This window comes from Carettochelys insculpta, chromosome 3, assembly GCF_033958435.1.
Source record: "Carettochelys insculpta isolate YL-2023 chromosome 3, ASM3395843v1, whole genome shotgun sequence".
Lineage (NCBI taxonomy): Eukaryota > Metazoa > Chordata > Testudines > Carettochelyidae > Carettochelys > Carettochelys insculpta.
The window spans coordinates 180,074,598-180,095,486 of NC_134139.1; the positions used below are offsets into that span (position 1 = coordinate 180,074,598).

Below are 20,889 nucleotides of genomic sequence, written 5' to 3' on the forward strand. Positions count from 1 at the left end.
ACAGATTAAGTCGGCTACCTCTCTGATAATAATTAATAGTAATAATAATGGTAAATATCACAATAGTGCCTAAGATCCCATCAAATAAAGATCAGGGCCACATTGTGTTAGGAACCTTAAAAAAAAGAACAGAGTCCACTAGAGACAGCCCACAATTCAAATGTCAAATAGGACACAATGGCTACATCTACACTAGCCCAAAACTTCGAAATGGCCATGCAAATGGCCATTTCGAAGTTTACTAACGAAGCGCTGAAATACATATTCAGTGCCTCATTAGCATGCAGGCTCATAGGATTCCTATCTGCTCATAGGAATAAGGGGACTTCGAAGTAGGCAGGGTCCTTTTGAAAAGGAGCCCCGTGTGGATGAGCCGTGTGGCGGCGAGCCGCGTCAATTTCGAAGTGCTGCGGCCGCCCGTATGCTAATGAGGCGCTGAATATGCATTTCAGCGCTTCATTAGTAAACTTCAAAATGGCCATTTGCATGGCCATTTCAAAATTTTGGTCTCATGTAGACACGGCCAATACATGGATAAAACAGACAACGTAGAGGATGGTTTGAGAGGATAAGGTAGCAATAAAATTCACAGAGAGAGTAGAAATCACCACTTACTACTTCCTTAATTCATGTTCTGATTACAGTGAATATAAGTATCAATGGATCAAAAATTTAACATCTATATAATTTGATAGTTGTCTACACATGAAAGTTAATTTGGAATAAAACAGGGTGTGAATTTGAAGCTATTAACTATTAAATATTCTTGATTTGTTCCAGAATAAAAGCATCCACACATGGAGTTAATCAAGAATGGTTAGTCAGGAACAGCGATTAGAGAATAACTTGATATGTAGAAAAGCCACTGGGAACCATACTGATTGCATTGTAATGCATCTTACTTCGGAACTTGGAAGATCTTGCTGCCCAACAAAATGGGACACACATGGGTGGTGAAAACATGATTCTGAAACAAAGAACACTATCCCTTCACGTATACAGCATGACCTATCGGGGTGGGGAACATGCACATCCTTTGTATATCCAAAAAGGACAAATCTTTGTCCTAACAAGGTAACAGTCTCAGGGCTGATCCTGTAAGGAGGCCACTTGCTGAGTTCCTATGAACTTCAATGCATGGTTAAGGCTTGTGGGACAAGTTCTTTATTCAGGCTTGGGCTACACTTAAAATTCAGATTGACATAATTACAGTGGTGAAAAATTCTCACCCCTCTGAGCACCGTAGCTCTGCCAACTTAGTACATGTGGCTAGTTGAAGAAATAATGCTTCCAATTACCCAGTGACCATCACTCAGGCTTGTGGATTATCTACAGTGATGGAAATGTCCCTTCCATCGCTGTAGGAATTATCTGCATTAGACCACTATTGCGGCATAGCCATTGCTCCATCATGCTCACAGTATAGGCAAGTCATTAGCTCAACATAAAACACAACAGACCTCTGGCCAATCCTGAGAGGGTGAGAGCATACTGGAAACATGGAAAGCAATGACAAAAAGCATTGCAGTGAGCTTAATGAGGAGATTATCAGGTGGGAGTGGGAGGTCACTTGATACACAAGGAGTGGACAGCTATCCCGAGCGAAAGGGGTGGGCTGAAAGAAGGTTCAAAGCTGAAAGTGGGAAAAAGAAATGAAAGGGAGTGGTTGGAAGAGAGGACTAAAAGCTGAGCAGAGAGCGAGTGGGAGGAAATGGGAGTAGAGAGACAGGCGAGGCAAAGTTGTGTGTTCATGTTGTTCAAATCTGGCAAGTAATTCAAAAGGTCATTGTCATCCTAATTCCCTAAGAACATGGACCTTCATGGACCATTTAACTTTAGATCTTTCAAAAACAGAAATGCTAATCAGATGCTGAAACATCTGGTTTCATAGGGGTTTTTTTTGTTAGGTTTTTTTGGTTTGTTTTTTATTGAACCTGACTATTCATTGTGCACGAAGGGATAAAGGACCGTAGGAAGGTGACCACATTGCCCTATGGCAAATATGGGACACCAGCCTCTAGGGATGGGAGCGGGACTGTTGTCACATCAGGGCTCCATGGTGATGGGGGCTGCTGCTCAGGGTGAGGCACTAGGGATGGGGGCTCTGTAGCCTTTAATGGAGAAGCACCAGTGATGAAGGGGAGTGTAGGATGGGGCCTCCAGAACCCCCTGGTGTGGGATGCTCCAAAGCCTCATGCCAGGAGCAGGCACAGGCGACCAGGGAGTGAGGCAGCTGACATCTGGAGGGGTTCCCTGGCCGCAGGCACTGCCTCCCCTATATGTAGCCACTCCATTGTGGAGTTTGGCAGCAGAGGGGGCCACACTGTGAGAAGCTGCTGCCACAAGGTGTAGAGCTCCAAGGAACAGGGAAGCCACCCTGTGGAGGAGTTCCCTGGAAGGAGAGACTGCCCCACCAAGACAGGAGCCCCACAAAATGTGGGGCAATTTGCCTATTTTCTTTAAAAAAGTTGGGACGCCTGTGAGACACCTTAAATAAAAGACTGTCCCAGTAAAAACGGGATGGATGGTCACTTTTGCCATTTCAAACATGGGCCCCCTCAAGAACTCAGTGGAAGCTGCAGATACTCAGCCCTGAAGAGCAGTTCACTTTTACTCAGTAGCCTAAATATGGAGCCAAGGGCCAGATTTTAAAAGGCATTTATGTGTCTAAGGATGAACACAGGGACCTAGTGTAATTTTCAAAAGCACATAAGCAGGTTAATAAGTTCTGTGGCACCTTATAGACTGACTGACAGCCTTTTTTTGGTGCATAAGCTTTTATAGACAACGACCCACTTTGTCAAACGCATCTGACAAAGTGGGTCTTTACCCACAGGAGCTCATGCACCAGAAAATATGTTAGTGTAACCCACACATCTATGTTTCACTGTCCCATATAGTGGTACCTAGACCACTTCACAGAAGAAGAATGTGTCGTCTACAGCTTTAGCTGAGAGCCAGCTGGCCTTTAGCTCAAGTTGTAGAGGTGCCTGCACTGAGATCCCAAGTTTGAGTCTACGTGTGGGCACTTATATTGGTCTCTAAGGTGCCACAGAACTACTCTTTTTTTTTTGTGCCTACAGACTAACATGGCTACCCCTCTGATACTAAGCAAGTTAAGTGCTAAGTCCTATTGATAGCAGGAGCTAGGTGCTTCATCCATGTAGGTCCCTTGAAAATCCTAGACACATAGCTGCATCTTTAGGTGCCTAAACAGGGATACACAAAATTAATTAGGTGTTGTGATGCTGAGTGTCACAACACCTAACTTTCAGGCTCCTAGAAAAATCAGTGAACGTTGCAACACCTAAGTTAGGAACTTAGGCTCATTTTTAATGCATGGGAAGCACTAAGCACCCTGGAATGAGATGCACAAAGCCAGCATGCTAGGCAAGGAAATGCCTCAGCTAGCCAATCAGAGATACCACTGTGAGAGAAGCCCTGCTCTGTGTTTGGAGATACTTGCTCAAGTACAGGTAGGTGCCATCTCTGCTTGTGATTCTCAGCTGCAAACTCTTTTTGCCTAGAGGTGCTTATGTCATTAGCAAAAATCCCTTTGGGGGAAGGAAGTGAACTTCCCTTGTACCTTTTAGCTCCACGGTTCGGGTACTTGCCTGGCCTGTGGTGGCACCTGCCCTCACAGTTCAAGACACTCTTCCATTTGAGAAGAAAGATTTGAACAGGGATCTGCCACTCCCCTGAGGAGTGCTCTAACCACTGGCCTGTGAGATAGGGGGTTCCCTCGCTCTCACCCATTGCAGCTGTTGCACTCTGGACAAATAATCAAAGTATCATTGCAGTATGAGGACTGGATAGTGTCTCCCCCCGCCTCAGGTGACTGAACTAAACACCAAAGCTGGGTCTACACGACAGAGTTCTGTAGACAGAAGAGGTCTTTTGTTGACAAAACTAGGGAGTGTCCATACTACAAATGTGTTCTGTCAAGCATCTGTTGACAGAACACAGCAGTTTTCCCAGAAGAGTTCTGTCTTAACTGTACAGAGCATAGTGCCCTTGTTGACAAGAATAGTGTAGATGCTCTGAGGATCCCTCTGTCAACAGAGAGGGCTTCCAGTTCACTGGACTGCCCTGTTTGCAGAGCTTCCAGTTGACTGTTCCGTCGACAGAGGGCTGGGCAGTCTGACCGCTTTCTGTCTACAGAGGGCATCGATGGGGAGCCTGTGTTAGGTGTGGACGTCCTGTGTAGACAGAGGTTCTGTTGGAAGATATCTGTTGACAGTAACGTCTGTCAACAGAACTCTGTGGTGTAGCCACCACCCAAGATACACAGAGTCAGTCATTTGCTCAGTTGCTCACATTTTCTCTTTGTCTCTCTCTTGAGAGGGGCAGGCGAGGTTATGTGCTGTGCGCGTTAGCTGGGTTTCTGAGAGGCAGGACTTGCTTTTGTTTTGACACTTGCTGAGCCTTTGTTTTAGGGGGTTGTTGGTGCCCCTTTTTTTTAGTAAATGGAGGGGAGGGGCTCTCTTTGGAATCCGTTCCTGGAGGGTTTAGCAGTTTGATCCTCAAGCATGAGGTTTGGTGTGTGCCTGTTGTATCCTGTGCTGCGGAGGATGTGTTGCAGAGTATTGGTAACATTATTGTCTGTGCATGTAAAATCTGCATCTTGAATCAGCAAATCCCTAATGATTTTCATGGCACAGGAGCAGTTTATGAATTGTGTGGTACAGGGAGGGACTCTTCAGCAAGGACTCTTTTGTATAAGTTTTTCCCTTGTTTATTCCTGCGGTGAAAGTAGTTTTTTCCAATGTATTCACTTCCCTCACAGTAAAAAATTAGTGTCTCCCCCATTATGCACAGGTCAGTCCTGCTGGTAGGGTGATTCCATTAAGATGGAAGAACACAGATGTAAGCCACGTGTATTGTTGTGACACAAGGTGTATGTAGTTCTAACAAACTCAGAACAACCCTGGAACCTGGTTGTGAAACATTTCATAGATGGAGCAGATTATAACATATGTGACCTTTGAAAAATCTTTCCTATGTGGTGGCATTGGTTGTTTAAGGGGTTCCTGCCTATGCACTGCTGAAGCTGGGGTCTCTGGTAAGAATGTGAGACCCTAGGATAGTGGGGCAGAGGCTAGAACATCAAGGTACAAGCAGGAAACAGCCTGCATCTCAGCTGCCAGATTCTATCTCCTTTGTTTAATGTGGTCTGCTGTTGTCCAGAGAGGAGCCCCTGTAGAGAAATCCTCCATTATGACCCTGTTATTTGTGCCTGGACTGAAGTGGGTCCTGAGGGTTGAGGAACATCTCCCTGCTAAGGAAACAGAAACAGGTTCTAGAGATGGGGAGGGGTGAAGAACGTAACGACACGATGGATTTATGCAGGGTTGTTTCAAAAAGGGCAAAGGCTCTGGAGGTCCCTAAGTTGCTGCCCATGGCTGAGGATAGAGCTGTGTGCCCTGAGAAGGAGGAGAGCATTATGCTGGATGGTAGCTCCATGCCAGGACTCTCAGTGGGATACGGCCCTTCCGTAGTACGACTCCTCAACTCGCTGCTCCTGTATGCTGCAGTGGTGTTGCTGGTCCCAGCGTGGGGTGGCAGTCAGGGGAAAAAAGATGTCTCATCTGCTCCCACTGAATCTTTCTCCTTTGTGAATGACCAGAATGTTACACCAGTGGCTCAGTGTTCTTCTGAGCTGATGGTGCCTGAGGTAAATGGTGAGGACATCAATGATATCTGACTCCCAGCGGGGTCCTAATGTCCCGGTTGGCTAGATAGGGAGGAGTGTACATCACGAAAGAGATCAATGACTTTTGATTTTTGAGATAGGAAATGAGGAGCTGAGGTAATAGCCTGTTTCCCTGTGTTACAGCACATTGTTCACTCAGCTAACCTTGTCTTGGGAGTTACCTTAGTTGCTTGTAGGAAACATTTCCATCTCAAAAAGTTGTTGAGCAAGATGAGGGCATGTGTGGGGATTGTTTAAGATATACAGACTGTACCAGGACTCATTTTGTTCAAAAATACTTCCACTTTTCATTGTTTCTTTCTGCTGCTTAGATCTCTGCTTCTGGTCTCTATGGTGCTTGTCAATTTTGGCTCTCTAAATAATAATGGATTTTGGGATGGGCACTATTCTTTGAATATCTCAGATGAAAATGGTCTGCTTTTGTCCTTTTGCAAGAGATGCACAGACCCTGGGAATCAGGAGAACAGCTTGAAGGATTGGGAAGTGGAACGTTTCTTGAGCCATGCCTCTAATGTCACCCTTGGGGCAGCTGTCCTCTTTCCCCGGAGAGAAGGGGGCACAGATCCTCTCTATGAAGGAGATTATGCAGGATCAGTTCTTCCATCTGGTAACACAGACTGGCAATATTATGTTTAATCTTTTTACTATGTAGCCCCTACACTGGGGTAAGATCATGTCGTCTTTCAGCAGACACTTGCCCATGCCATGCTGAGTGGGGTATGCTGATATCGTTATTGTCCTGGAAGGGGATTTCAATTACATTGTAGATTATGGTTTAGACCGGACATGAGGTGGCCATGCCATCAGTCAGCTAGGGAACTGTATTGTCTCCAGCAGACCTTTGGGCTTTTAGATGTTTAGAGGTTCTCTGACTCTATTGTTAGGCAGTATTCTCGACTGAAGGCTACTCCCAACCAAGTCACATGAGCAAGACTAGATCACTTATAGACCACAAAGATGAGTTAGAATCTGTTTGCTCGGTCTTCCATGTCTCACACACAGTTATCTGATCATAATTATGTCTCTGTCAGTGTGTCTCTTCCTCTTCTTGCCTGCACTTCCCATTGGTGATTTAATACCAAATTATTATAGAACTTGAACTTCACTCAGCTGGCTGCTGTTTTTGGGCGCATTGGCAGCAGCACACCTCTCTTTATGAATCTCTAAGATACTCCAGGGATGTGAGAAAGATCCAGGTCTAACTGTTCTGCCAGGAGTATACCCTGGCTGCCGTGCAGCCCTTGCATCAGGCAGTGAGTGCACTGCAGGAAGATACCTTGGGATTTCAGGGCACTTTTGATGTGGAAACCCAGATACAGATGCATTAATCCTTAACTCAGAAGTACTGTTCCTGAAGTGCTTATTAGAAAAGAAGGGACATGGGTCTCTGGTTTGGGACCATTTTAGTCAGCTTTCAGAAACTGGTGCTCCCACAAGATTATTTTGCAGGTTGCAGAACATGTCTACAAACCATCAGCAGCTTTTTTTTTTCTTTTTTGAGTATATCTGCTGGATGGTTGTCTTTACAGCTCACCCTGCTCATTGCCTAAAAAAAGCAGCTGTTTCGTTTTACAGTTTTATACTGTTCTGAAGCCTTCCTACATTTACCCCGTTTGAGTCCTCTTTTCTTTTTTTTTGTAGCAACTTTGCAGCTGTTTGGAGTTGGTTTTATCCAAGTGCCTGTGTGTTCTTGGAGTGAGATAAGGAGCTTGCATTCAGCTGACTGCTTGCTTGGCAAATTTTTCACTGGATCATGCAAAACTAGCCAGTTTGAAATCTCACTGGCACAGAATAGCTGGGGTGGATTGATATGATGAGCTAGGGATTGATTGTGCTCCAGCTGCTCATCAATTACACCTTTTATAAACTGACTTGTAACTGGGATACTTTTCGGTTGACTTGGTTTGGTTGCTAAGATGTTGAATGAATTTAGTGGTGAAGATGCTGTAGTGATCCATGTTTAATGTTTATTTAAGATGCACTCTGCTTTATTTTATTGTTTTACACATAAATTGTAATAACATTTTAGAGTTTTCATGGATGTTACAGGAATAAAGGTGTTTTTTGTGTCACATCTCTAACAAAAACACCCTTGACTTTTAGGTATTTAAAAAGGGGCCAAAGTCCCTTAATTCTTTTGTGTTTTTAGGCTGTAAATATCTTCAAAGATTTGGCCCAGGGTGCCTACCTTAGGCATCATAGTTTCAACATTTTGGCTGAAGTCTATGAACTTTATTTCTTTACTACAGGTTAAACCTCTCTAATCCAGAACTCTCTTGTCTGGAAACATCCTTAATCTGGCATGATTTCAGTTAACTGGATGACCACATCATCGGTGTGGCCAAGTTTCTTGTGGTTCCATAAACTTAGTTTCTAGTCACCAGTCCTGGCTCTCAGTGTTCTGTGCTGTTGTTTAGCTGTAATTTACCCCTAAATATCTTCTAAGAGCCCTGTAAGCAGTGAAAGTGTTGGTAGTGCTGCTAGACAATATTGACCTCCCGTAGTCCAGCAAATTCTCTCAGCTAGCACCGATCAAGCCTGAGGGTGCCAGATAAGAGAGGTTCAATCTGTAGTAAATTATTCCTTGGTTTAGAATAACACCTCTGTTCTACCTTCTGAAAAGTTTATATGATCCAAATCTCTGTTAAGTCACTAGCAAAAAACCCATCGCTTTTAATCTGATCAGGACTGGGCCATTAGAAAGCATTACCCTGGGAAATGACATACTGTCAGAGAGTATGGGAGAATGAGGGAAGCCTGTGAATAATGAATCATAGAATCATAGAATACTAGGACTGGAAGGGACCTCGAGAGGCCATCGAGTCCAGCCCCCTGCCCCAATGGCAGGACCAAGTACTGTCTAAACTATCGCTGATCGACATCTATCTAACCTGTTCTTAAATATCTCCAGAGATGGAGATTCCACAACCTCCCTTGGCAATTTATTCCACTGTTTGACCACCCTGACAGTTAGGAACTTTTTCCTAATGTCCAACCTAAACCTCCCTTGCTGCAGTTTAAGTCCATTGTGTCTGGTTCTATCCTCAGAGGCCAAAAAGAACAAGTTTTCTCCCTCCTCCTTATGACACCCTTTTAGATACCTGAAAACCACTATCATGTCTCCCTCAATCTTCTCTTTTCCAAACTAAACAAGCCCAGTTCCTTCAGCCTTTCTTCACAGGTCCCATTCTCTAGACCTTTAATCATTCCTGTTGCTCTTTTCGGGACCCTCTCTAATTTCTCCACATCTTTCTTGAATTGCAGTGCCCAGAAGTGGACACAATACTCCAGCTGAGGCCTAACCAGTGCAGAGTAGAGTGGAAGAATGACTTCTCGTGTCTTGTTCACAACACACCTGTTAATGAATCCCAGAATTATGTTTGCTTTTTTTGCAACAGCATCACACTGTTGACTCATATTTAGCTTGTGGTCCACTATAACCCCTAGATCCCTTTCTGCTGTCATTCCTAGACAGTCTCTCCCCATTTTGTATGCGTGAAACTGATTGTTCCTTCCCAATTGGAGCACTTTGCATTTGTCCTTATTAAACTTAGTCCTGTTTACCTCACACCATTTCTCCAATTTATCCAGATCATTTTGAATTATGAAGAAATAATAGAAGCTACAATCAAGCCCTGCTGCGAGCCCAGGTCCAGAAAACATGTCTTGGTGGTCACTCGATAAGGAGTAGGACATCTTCATGTCACCCTCCTATTTGTGAGTCCATTGATGGCTGATCAGCCTGATTCTGGAGCCTCAGGTCTTATCACAGAAGAGACAGGTGTTGGTAGCTGTTGGAGGGGTGCAAAGCAGTATTTGCCACTCTTTTCTTCTTCTTTGCCTCTCCTTTCTGCATTGTAAAGGGACCTCTCAAATTGTGCCACCCCTTATGGATTACTGCTCTCCATTGGGGGTGGTCTTGGGCAAGGTTCTCCCAAGTGTCGACACCAGTGCTGCACTTTATCACGTGTGATTTCTGTATTAGTCAGCAAAGCACTTAAGCCCTGTAGATTTCAATGGGACTTAAATACATGCTTAAGTGCTTTGTTGCATAAGGAGGCTTGCTTGAATCAGAGGCTTGGTGAACATAATCTGTCAGAGATATCTTAGATACTTAATAGTTCTCATTACCATAGTTTTTGAATACCTGCATAGCACCATGGTGTGGTAGGGAAATATTTTCCCCCCCATCTCATGGGCAGAAAACTGACTTGTCCAAGGTTGCACAGAAAGTCTGTAGGAAAGCTGGCAGTCTCTGAAGTGCTGGGCTAGACCTCTGACCCTGGATCATCCTTCCAATATGGTATGAGCCCAACTGTCTGTTTCCCAGAAAGTCTAATAGCACAGCCTGGGAAGGCCCAATAGGTTTACTAACTTTATGAATCTGTGCATCTTCTTCCTATAATCATAAGCCTTTAGTCAAGACAACTCTAACAAACTGTTTTTTAGTGGCGCTGGAGTATGGGCACAATGTGAGGCAGGAATTCATTTTCTGTAATCTGCCAAAAACATCAATATCCTGAAGGCAATCTCAGATAGGAAATAGGGCACTGACTCACCCTTCTGGCTTAATAATAATCCTTAGTACTTTTATAGGGTTTTTTTACACACATTAAATAATAAATCAGTCCTCACTAGACCCTTATAAAACAGTTAAATAGCACTGTTTTCCAGATGGAGAAAATGAACCAGAAGAGTTAAGTGACTTGTCTGGGTAAACTAGTCTGGTAGTGGAGCCAGCATGAAAATTCCCGATTCCCTCTCCCTCATGTCACGCTGTCTGAAGTGGCTCATGACTGAATGCCAGTGTTAGGGCACAGTCAGAAAGCAGGGCAGAAACACAAAACTGGTTGTATGTTCTGTAATTAGGTTTCACCAGTTCAGTAACAAGGCCGGATTCCAAAAATGCTCTGACAGACTTACTTATCATGAAGTCACAGAGACAAGGCAAGTAAAATAGTGTCTTTTATTGGACCAACTTTTGTTGGTGGGGGAGACAAACTTCTAGCCACACAGCACTATTCTTCAGATCTGGGAAAGGTTCACCGAGTGGCACAGCTAAATGCAAGGTGGAACAGATTGTTTAGCATATGTTGTTACCATGTATTCTAAGGAACAACCTGTTAATAGCCCTTCAATCATAGGACAATACAAGGGAAAGAGTTGGTTACAGATTGTTGTGATAAGCTATAAATCTACAAGTTATGAATTTAAGCTCCCAGACTCATCTTTTCAAAGTGTTGTGTGGGTTTCATAGCAGGCCAATCTGCCTTGAATAGTCCTTAATATATAAGTGAACTATTTATGATAAACAATCTCTTCTGCCTTGCATTTAGCTGTGAGGCTGCGAGTACGTTTCCCAAACCTGAGGAAGGCCTGTGTGTGATTCAGAAGTATAGGGGGGGAGGAAGGAGAGAGAGGGAGAGTCTGGAACCCCAACTGCAAGACCAGATGCCTGAATCAGAGGCTGTGAACCAAAGTCAGATCATTTGTGCAAGGTCCACGTATGGGGCCACTCTGTAAACTTGGCAAAGTTCCAGCCAGCATTGCTAAAAGGAAAATCCTAAGAAGGAGGCACTAGATATATTTCTAAACATATCCCAGAAGGCTAGTATAGATCTACCCCAAATCTAGCACAAGTTCAGATGGCTTGAGAGAACAATGAATAGAGATGCTGCATATGAGCTATCCGGAACAAGAAAAAGTAACAAACAAATGTCACGAAATACAAAAGTTGTTTATTCTGGTTGTTTGTCTCAGTCTATAATTATGAGGGTACCTCCCCCTAATCCTTTGTGAGGTGGAAAGGACAGCAGAGACTCCCACCACAAACATGGCTTCTTGCCATGTGGCACTGCCATGTTAATGTACTTAGGCAAGTTGTGTGAGTCAATAGAGCTGTACCTTGAGGGAAGTAGACTCGGCTAAGAGCCTTTGTTACCAAAGTGTGCCTCTGGACTTTCTCTATGAGTAAGAGCAAAGTCTGCTGAAGTAATAGGGTGTATTCTCTGATCGTGCTGATACCTCTGGAGCACCACGGACGGAAGCACTGAGCAGCTGTAACAGCTTAGCCTTACCGGCTTTGTTAGCACTGCAACAACAACTTTCCACCATTCTACACTGGTGACCTAGACCAATCATTCAATAAATGATAAGCAGCCTAGGATGCCAGAAAACTCTGAGCTAGGAAACTTCCTAATCCCCTCTCCACAGAGTCTGATGCGGTCTGGATGCGCTGGGTAGCCAACAAAGGAGGTCTATATGAGGTCAAAAAGGATAGTGGAGAAAGGTAAAGTGATGACAGAGATCAAGTCTTCAAAAAATAATAATAAATGTGGAATATTGCAGTTACTGGCCATAGCAGTGAGATGTCCTAGACCATAAACCATGAACTTGGCAAAGCAAGTAACTGAAACAAAGACATGTTAGAAGAAACAACAAAGCACTGGAAAGCACAGAGACAGAAGAGAAAATTGGAAACAGCTGTAGAGAGTAGGCAAAAAAGAAAGAAGCCATCCCCCATTATAAATCTTATTGGGCAGCAACAGTCCTCCGGTACATAGGAGCTACGTCTACACGTGAAGCCTGCATCGAAGTAGACTATTTCGATGCGACATCGAAATAGGTATTTCGATGACTAACGTCTACACGTCCTCCAGGGCTGGCAACATCGATGTTCAACATCGACGTTGCGCAGCACCACATCGAAATAGGTGCAGCAAGGGAACGTCTACATGCCAAAGTAGCACACATCGAAATAAGGGTGCCAGGCACAGCTGCAGACAGGGTCACAGGGCGGACTCAACAGCAAGCCGCTCCCTTAAAGGGCCCCTCCCAGACACACTTGCACTAAACAGCACAAGATCCACAGAGCCCACAACTGGTTGCAGACCCTGTGCATGCAGCACAGACCCCCAGCTGCAGCAGCAGCAGCCAGAAGCCCTGGGCTAAGGGCTGCTGCACACGGTGACCATAGATCCCCACAGGGGCTGGAGAGAGAGCGTCTCTCAACCCCTCAGCTGATGGCCGCCACGGAGGACCCCGCAATTTCGATGTTGCGAGACGCGCAACGACTACACGTTCCCTACTTCAACGTTGAACGTCGAAGTAGGGCGCTATTCCCATCCCCTCATGGGGTTAGCAACTTCGACGTCTCGCCGCCTAACGTCGATGTTAACATTGAAATAGCGCCCAACACGTGTAGCCATGACGGGAGCTATTTCGAAGTTAGTGCCGCTACTTCGAAGTAGCGTGCACGTGTAGACACGGCTACACTGTGCTTGAGGGGTAGGACAGAAATGGACAAAGGAGGCCCTAGGAAAATGAAAAGATGGGATGAGGACACATGGAATGAGCTGAATCAAGTAGCCCCCAAGTAGCCCTTAGGACTGTTCGGGCAAGTTTGGATGGTATCTGCAGGCCAAAACCTGAACTGAGACCTAGACCTGTGCCTGTTAAAACAGGAAAAGTAAGCGCATGGGAGGGAGACATAGCTAACAATACCTTCACTATATTGGTAAAACAGTTATCAGTGTACATTAGGAGTGACCAGGAACACGAAAGACCAGGGATGCCATTTTGGCAACTCAGGAAAGAAAAACTAAAGGAAGAAGTGCTAAGATTAAAAGCTGTTCAGGTGGCCACCCAATAATCACCACTGTGAGGGCTTCCAGACCCCCACATCAGAGCTGTCCTATATAGTGTCCAGTGTTGCCTCTAATTTTTTCCATCCTTGGGCAAAATAAATGTTGTTGTATGCACTCAGGGATGTGCAGATTTGTGCTGCCAATAGAAACACGTGCTGCTGGCTGCAGGCAGTGTGGGCACTCTGTTAGCCAGCTGTGTGGCACCTGAATCTCTCCATGGCGGCCACCCAAAAGCCCAGCTTACAGGAAACTCTGGTAGTGTCCCTTTTGCAGGATGGCTGGGGATATTGAAAACCATTGTAATGAGTCTATAGGAGATGTCACTAGTCAGGAGGGTAGCAATAACTCTGGCAGGTTGCTTGTCAGACAGGAAAAGCAAGGGAAATTCAGGGAGTTACTGGAGTAACTCAAGTGGTTTAGACTGAGTGGAGAGAGACCACTTTTAATAAGGCCATGGAAAGGAGAGTGTGTCAACCAGTGGGGCAGAAATACAAAGATCGAGTGTGGTTTGATGCCTAGCAAGACCTAACCGAACATCAAGTGGGATCTAAAGTCATGATCCATGATCAAGATCCCTACTAGCCTTTCCTAAAGGTAAGGTGTGCTTAGTTTTGGATCATCGAGGCCTGAGAAGTAAAGGGCAGAATTCTGTACAGGGGAGCCAACTCAAAGCTCACAAAAGCAAGTAAAAACAAAAAGCAGTCAAGTAGCACTTTAAAGACTAGCAAAATAATTTATTAGGTGAGCTTTTGTGAGACAGACCCACTTCTTCAGACCATAGCCAGACCAGAACAGACTCAATATTTAAGGCACAGAGAACCAAAAACATTAAGCAAGGAGGACAAATAAGTTAAAAATGATCAAGGTGAGCAAATCAGAGAGTGGAGGGGTGCAGGGAAAGGTCAAGAATTCGATTAAGCCAAGTGTGCAGACAAGCCCCTATAGTGACTCAGAAAATTTCCATCCCAGTTCAAACCACATGTTAATGTGCCGAATTTGAATATAAAAGACAGCTTGGCTGCTTCCCTTTGAATAGCAGTGTGAAAATATTTTTTCACTAACATGAATACTCTTAAGTCATTAACAGAATGGCCCATTCCATTAAAATGTTGACGAACTGGTTTGTGTATCTGGAGTGTTTTGATGTCTGTTTTGTGCCCATTAACCCTTTGTCTAAGGGAGTTAGAAGTCCCTTAGATAGTGTACCGAAAACCTACTGATCGCGATACTTACCTGCACCCTTCTAGCTTCCATCCTGCACACATAACTAGATCCATTGTTTACAGTCAAGCTCTTAGATACAATCACATTTGCTCTGATCCAACTGACAGAGACCAAAAACTACAAGATCTTTACCAAATATTCATAAACCTGAATTACCTACCAGGAGAAGTCAAAAAACAAATGGACAGAGCCAGACGAATACCCAGAGACCAGCTACTCCAAGATCGGCCCAAAAAAGCCAAGAACAGAACACCACTGGTCATCACCTACAGCTCCCAACTCAAACCACTGCAACAAATTATTAAAGACCTACAACCTAACCAGTTAGATCCCACATCTTTTGTCTTTTAAGTGCAATTATAGACAGCCAATGAGAACTGCAAATAAAAATTTTCTTGCTCCACTTCTACAGTTCTTTTAGCTTTTCAACAGCTGATTGTCTTGGTACTTAATTGAGCTAAAGATGTGAGCAACACCAGGTAAAAGTGCTAGTTTAGTATATTTCAGCACTCCAGAAGGCCCTAGGTGACAGGCCTGTTCTCTCCTACAGACAACGTCCCCACCTTATGATGGGGAACCTTCTCCTGACTTTGGCACAATTGTGAGCATCTAGTCTGACCTCCTGTATAACATAAGTGACAGTCCTGGAACCTTTCCTTGCAACAAAGCCCTCTGCCAGCTTTGTCCACATATCTTCTCTGGAAATACCATCACTGGACTTAAGCAGGTTATTCACAGAATCACGGGAACTTTCTCATGCTCCTCTACTAGCGTCATATATGCCATCATGTGCCAGCAATGCCCAGATGCTTTGAATATTGGACAGACTTATAACTCCCTTAGACAAAGGATTAATGGGCACAAAACAGACATCAAAACACTCCAGATCCACAAACCAGTCAGTCAACATTCTAATGGAATGGGCCATTCTGTTAATGACTTAAGAGTATTTGTGTTACTGAAAAAAATTTTCGCACCACTATTCAAAGGAAAGCAGCCAAGCTGTCTTTTATATTCAAATTCGGCACATTAAGATGTGGTTTGAACTGGGACGGGAATTTTCTGAGTCACTATAGGGGCTCCTCTGCATACTTGGCTTAATCTAATTCTTGACCTTCCCCCGACACCCCTCCACTCTCTCATTTGCTCACCTTGATCATTTTTTTCTGATATGTCCTCCTTGCTTACTGTTTTTGGTTCTCTGTGCCTTAAATATTGAGTCTGTTCTGGTCTGGCTATGGCCTGAAGAAGTAGGTCTGTCCCACAAAAGCTCACCTAATAAATTATTTCGCTAGTCTTCAAAGTGCTACTTGACTGCTTTTTGTTTTGATAGTATATAGACTAGCACAGCTCCCTCTCTGTCACTATTCTAAAAACAAGTAAAAGAAGCATCAAGAAATGGTTTCTTCCGCTTTTGTCATATAGATTTGCAGCTATGACCAGGAGGAGCATCAAGAAATGGTTTCTTCCCCTTTTGTCTTATAGATTTTCAGTTATGACTGGAGGGAGGCTCTACATCCCAATGTAAAGGTCCTGGATTTGGGTCCCAAGGTTTAGAAACACTCCAGGTGACGATCCTATGGTCCCAAGACTTCAGCAGTACAGCAGACTCCAACTGCACCAGAAGAATGGATGAAAAAAAGATCTGCAAACCACAGTCTGGAACTAAATGGAACCAATATCCCTTTCTAAAAAGTCTGTCTTCTTTAGTCCCTTGGGTAGTATCACAGATGTTGGAAAGCTACAAGGGTTGCATTTGGACGGTATCTGCTGGCCAAAACAGGCAATTGGAGGAGGAACTGTATGGGTTGAGGGTTATGGGTCTATACATGGAGAAAGTTACCTTTCAAAGGTGCTGCATGTTGTGGCACAGAAACAAGTCTGAGCTTTTTCTAAGACAAAACTATTGGACATGGAACCCAACTCTTTTGGTGGCAAATGGCAAATCATAAATAATATGCAGCCCTGAATAAACAACTCTCGCATAGAATGTTTTTTTAAAAGATTTTCCACAAAGCCCATAGTGCCAGAAGGGTCACTGGGGGACCATATTGGATGGGGATGGTGTGGGAGCCGGAATCTCTTTGTGGAATTCTGAAGAGATAGAAGAATTAAATCTTAAAACATGTTAATCAGTTAGTGAATGTATCTGTCAATTGTGATTGACTCATTGAATAATATTTCTCGGGCAATTGCATTCAGCATATATAGTAACAACGTGGTTATGCATTTAATGCAGGAAATAGAAGAAATAAAACGGAGCATAATAAAAGTTGTCAAATGGCATACCTCTCTGGATCGTACTAATAGAAAAAAGAATTCATGATATTGGAATAGGGAAAATTGCAGCTTTTGAGGCTACAAGGCCCTGCACCTTAAGCACCACATGAAATTAATAATTCAATGATGCAAGTTATGACTGCTATGCTTAGAGATGGACAGAAAATCCTCAAGCATTGGTACCGTTACTGGTGTGTGTATAATGCATACTGGGCCTATAAATAGCATGATCTCAGAGTGAAGATGAGAACACAAGAGGAGATTAAATAAACACCGCCTGTAGTAACTGAACCAAACACAAATGGTTCTGCTTGTGCACAGTTTAAATGAAACTGAGCACAAGCAAGGAAGGTTGGACCCAACTAATCATTAAAGAGACTGAAGGTGTTACAGCTCAGATACACAGTATATTCTCTGGGATGCCACATTTCCAATGGGAACACCACCATGCCGGGGCTCCTGGGTGGATTTTGTCTCGATCTCACCTTTCTGACTCAGATTGGGACCCTTGTCCTATGGCTAAGTTTACAGGTAAAGGAGAAAGTGACAGGAGTCACCAAATGAGAATCCCAGATGACCCTACACCTGCACACTTCTTGTCCTTTAACACTGCTCATTTGTCCAATAGCTGTGCAACAAGCAGTTGGGGATGATATTATTCAGGCAGAAGAAACATACAGGGCAATGCAAATCTAAAGAGCACTGCACATGCTTTTTATGTCGGATATTCTTGACATCTCAGCTCCAGTGTGTGGCCACAATAATTCAGGCTAATCCAAGGGAACAGGCTTTAGGCAAAATCTGGTGGAAAAGGGAACCCTCCCCTCCCCTCCTCTGCCATGTCCCACTCACCCCTTTCCTCAAATGGAGGCATGACAGCCTGTACCAAAGGAGGTGGGATTGCATGCCCCCCATTTCTTTTTACTCTGACTTTAATTTGAACAGTAGTTTCAAATGATTACCAGCACTGTGAGTAATAAACTTGAAGAAGGTGGCACAGAACAAAAGACTTTAATGCAAATGAAACAAATGGTAGTATAAAACGGATGAGTGCAGGAGGACAATGAAATTGGGGCCTGACCTGGCGTGAATAATTAACACATGAAAGATGGCTTCATTTTTTGGAAGATAGCATTCGGGAAGGGAATAATTCATTAGGGCAAAACCAGACTTTTTGTATTAAAAGGAAAAGTGAATAGGTTAGTAGACTAAGAAGGTAGAATGTCTGAGCCAACTAACATAAGCCAGAAGACACCGAGGGACCTCTTCACTATTAATTAGATAATGAGGGGTGAAATAAGAATGTAGAGATGAAGTAAAGGTACAGCTGAATAGCAGTCAGTGCATGACCAGCACATGCTGAACAGGGATCGATTCCTGCAAAATAATGCAACATGATGTACAATAAATGCAATAAAAGGAGAAGGGTCCTGTTTAACTTTGGAGCTATGATGTACCCTGTATTCACCTCCTGCCTCCCCTCCCCGTCACATTTGAGGCTAATCAACTCAGTGTAGCACGGTGGTATGTAATTGGCCTTTGTATAGACATTTAGTACCAGTCATAATTTGGGGTCAGAGACAGTGCATTGTAACTAGGGCACGTTATTCAAAACACTCTTGTTCACGGTTAGATAACCGCTATTGAAGTTCAACCACTATGTATGATAAATTGGCTACTGTCCTTCCAGTAAGTTATCTGGAAGACAGCATCTATATGAAATAACTAAATCTCTGTCAACTACTGTTGCAGGGCAATGCAAATCTAAAGAGGGCTGCACGTACTTTTTATGTCAGGGATATTCTTGACAGCACAACTCCAGTGTGTGGCCACAATAATTTAGGATAATCCAATGGAACAGGTGTGAGGCAGTCTGGTGGAAAGGGGAACCATGGCAATGTCCAGCTAGCACTGCTGAGTGGCCACTACCCCACCAGAGGTGGAACTAGCAGCAGCAGGTGCCAGGTTCCCTTTTCCACCACGCTTTCTAGTCACAAACTGAATGTCTAGTAACTGTAGGTTTAGCAGACCTGGATAGTTCTACTCAGAAGCACCACAGACTCAGTTCTATGGTGAAGGCGCTCAGTCAGACTGACTGTCAATGAAGCATAGTACTAGTGCCCCATAGGAGCTTCAGGTTCACTAACATGCATACCCATCACAGTGGACCAGCTCAGACAGCAGCTGCTTGCTCAGTCAGCTCAGGGACTTTCTGGTTCCTCTTTGTCTGCACAAAAGTGTTCCTCCTATGACTTCTCTTTGTATACAATGATACAAACAAGTAACATTTTACGCTTCTGACATTCGTTTCCAACTCTACCTCTTATACCTGCTAGGTTGAGCAAAACACCCTCTTCCCTTATCTTGCCCTCCTATCCTTGTTTTACTCAGTGTCTGTGTCTATACTTTACTATGTGTGGGTTGTACCTGTGCTAGCCTTCTAGAAGTGTTTACATGAATACTCAGTACTGGTACATCTTAGGAGTGCCTGTGTTTTAACAGTGCTAACCATGTTTTTGCCAAGTTCATGTATCAGACACTGATCTTGCAAGCATCTGCTTTATGATGAGCTGCTTTTTGCTCATACCCTGGCTTTTGCTGACTTTGGTTCAGGTCTTAAGTCTTACTCTGGGGTCTCTCTCTCTCTCTACTACAGCAAGTAATTACAAAAAAAATGTGTATATGAAAACCTCATATGTGATATCACTATTCTAAATTCTGGTTTTAGTCCCCATATACATAGTTCTGTGTAGCACACCATAACAGCCCTTACCCCCGTATTTCAAAACACCTCTACGACTACACCTCTCAACTAAAGTCCCAGACCTAATGTTCCAAGACCCATTATATGGGACTGAGAGCCATTTCCTGAAGGTAACTTTCCACAAGCCATGTGAGACAATGTGAAGACCATTGACACGTGGGGTGTGAATGTCTGGATGAGGGAAGCAAAATGGCCAAAAAACTAGTTAGCCCACTGTGTCATTTTCAGTTCAGACATTAGGCTTTCGTGGCATGATGAGAAATATGTTCCCCATAAAAATACCAAAGCTGGACAATGCAATAAGGAGAGAGAGCCTGGAGCACCAGGCCTGTACTTGAGGCCTGTACCAGAGGCTGTGAACCAAAGTCAGGCCATTCATTGAAACAGATGCTTACAAGTCCACTATTTGATACATGAACTTGGCAATTTTGCTGCTAGTGTTGTTAAAACATAGGTACTCCTAAAAGTACTATGCACTACATACTTATGTAAACATATCCCAGAAGGCTAGGACAGATACACACCAACCTACCACAAGATAAGATGGTTTGACAGAACAATGACTAGAAATGTTGTCTGAGAACAAGTGGAGGTAACAAATAGATGTCATGAAACACATATGGTGATATGCATGTTATGTATCCCAGTTTTCTGTCTTACTGTATTAATATAAGGGTAGCTCATCATAAGCCCTTGTGTGGCTGAAGAAATGGTAGAGATTTCAGATTAAGTTGCTCGTTGTCATAGGGCATGTGTTAATGTGTGTGTGTGAACCATTAGGGCTGCACCTTGAGAGAATAAAGCTGGCCATGCATTTTTGTTACCAAACTGTGTCTCTGGTCTTGCTCTATGAGTAACATTGAGAGCTGCTGAATTATCAGGCTGTGTTCTCTAGTAATGCTAGAGATTCAAGGTCAAAAGCACTGAGCCGATATAACAGCTTAAGAGCCTTCACAACATTGCAGCAACAATATTTCACCCTACTAGAGAAAGATTGTCTCTTTCAGCACCAGGTGTCAATACCATGCCCACCACCACCACTGCCAAAATTAATTAAAAAAAAAAAGTGGGGGTGGATATTACTTTGCCTACTTTGTTTCTCTAATATCCTGGGACTGACACGGCTACAACTACTCTACATAATCGGAGTCATAGGCTGCGTCTACAGTACAAGATAAATTCGAACGTAAGACAGTTAGGTCAATGTTCAAACATTGTTATCTTCACTGTAGACAGCATTAGCTTGATTTAGGGAGTGCTAA

General features: G+C 43.7%; 1 protein-coding gene across 1 annotated transcript in view; it reads left to right on the top strand.

Moving 5' to 3' along the window:
* The window catches only part of LOC142011559 (uncharacterized), a 67,543-nt gene extending 47,116 nt beyond the window's left edge, over positions 1–20,427 (top strand). Inside the window, exon 2 of the transcript XR_012645118.1 lies at positions 16,069–20,427. The gene's annotated coding sequence lies outside the window, so the exon portion shown is untranslated. The remainder of the gene's footprint in view (positions 1–16,068) is intronic.
* Positions 20,428–20,889: the final 462 nt, after the last annotated feature.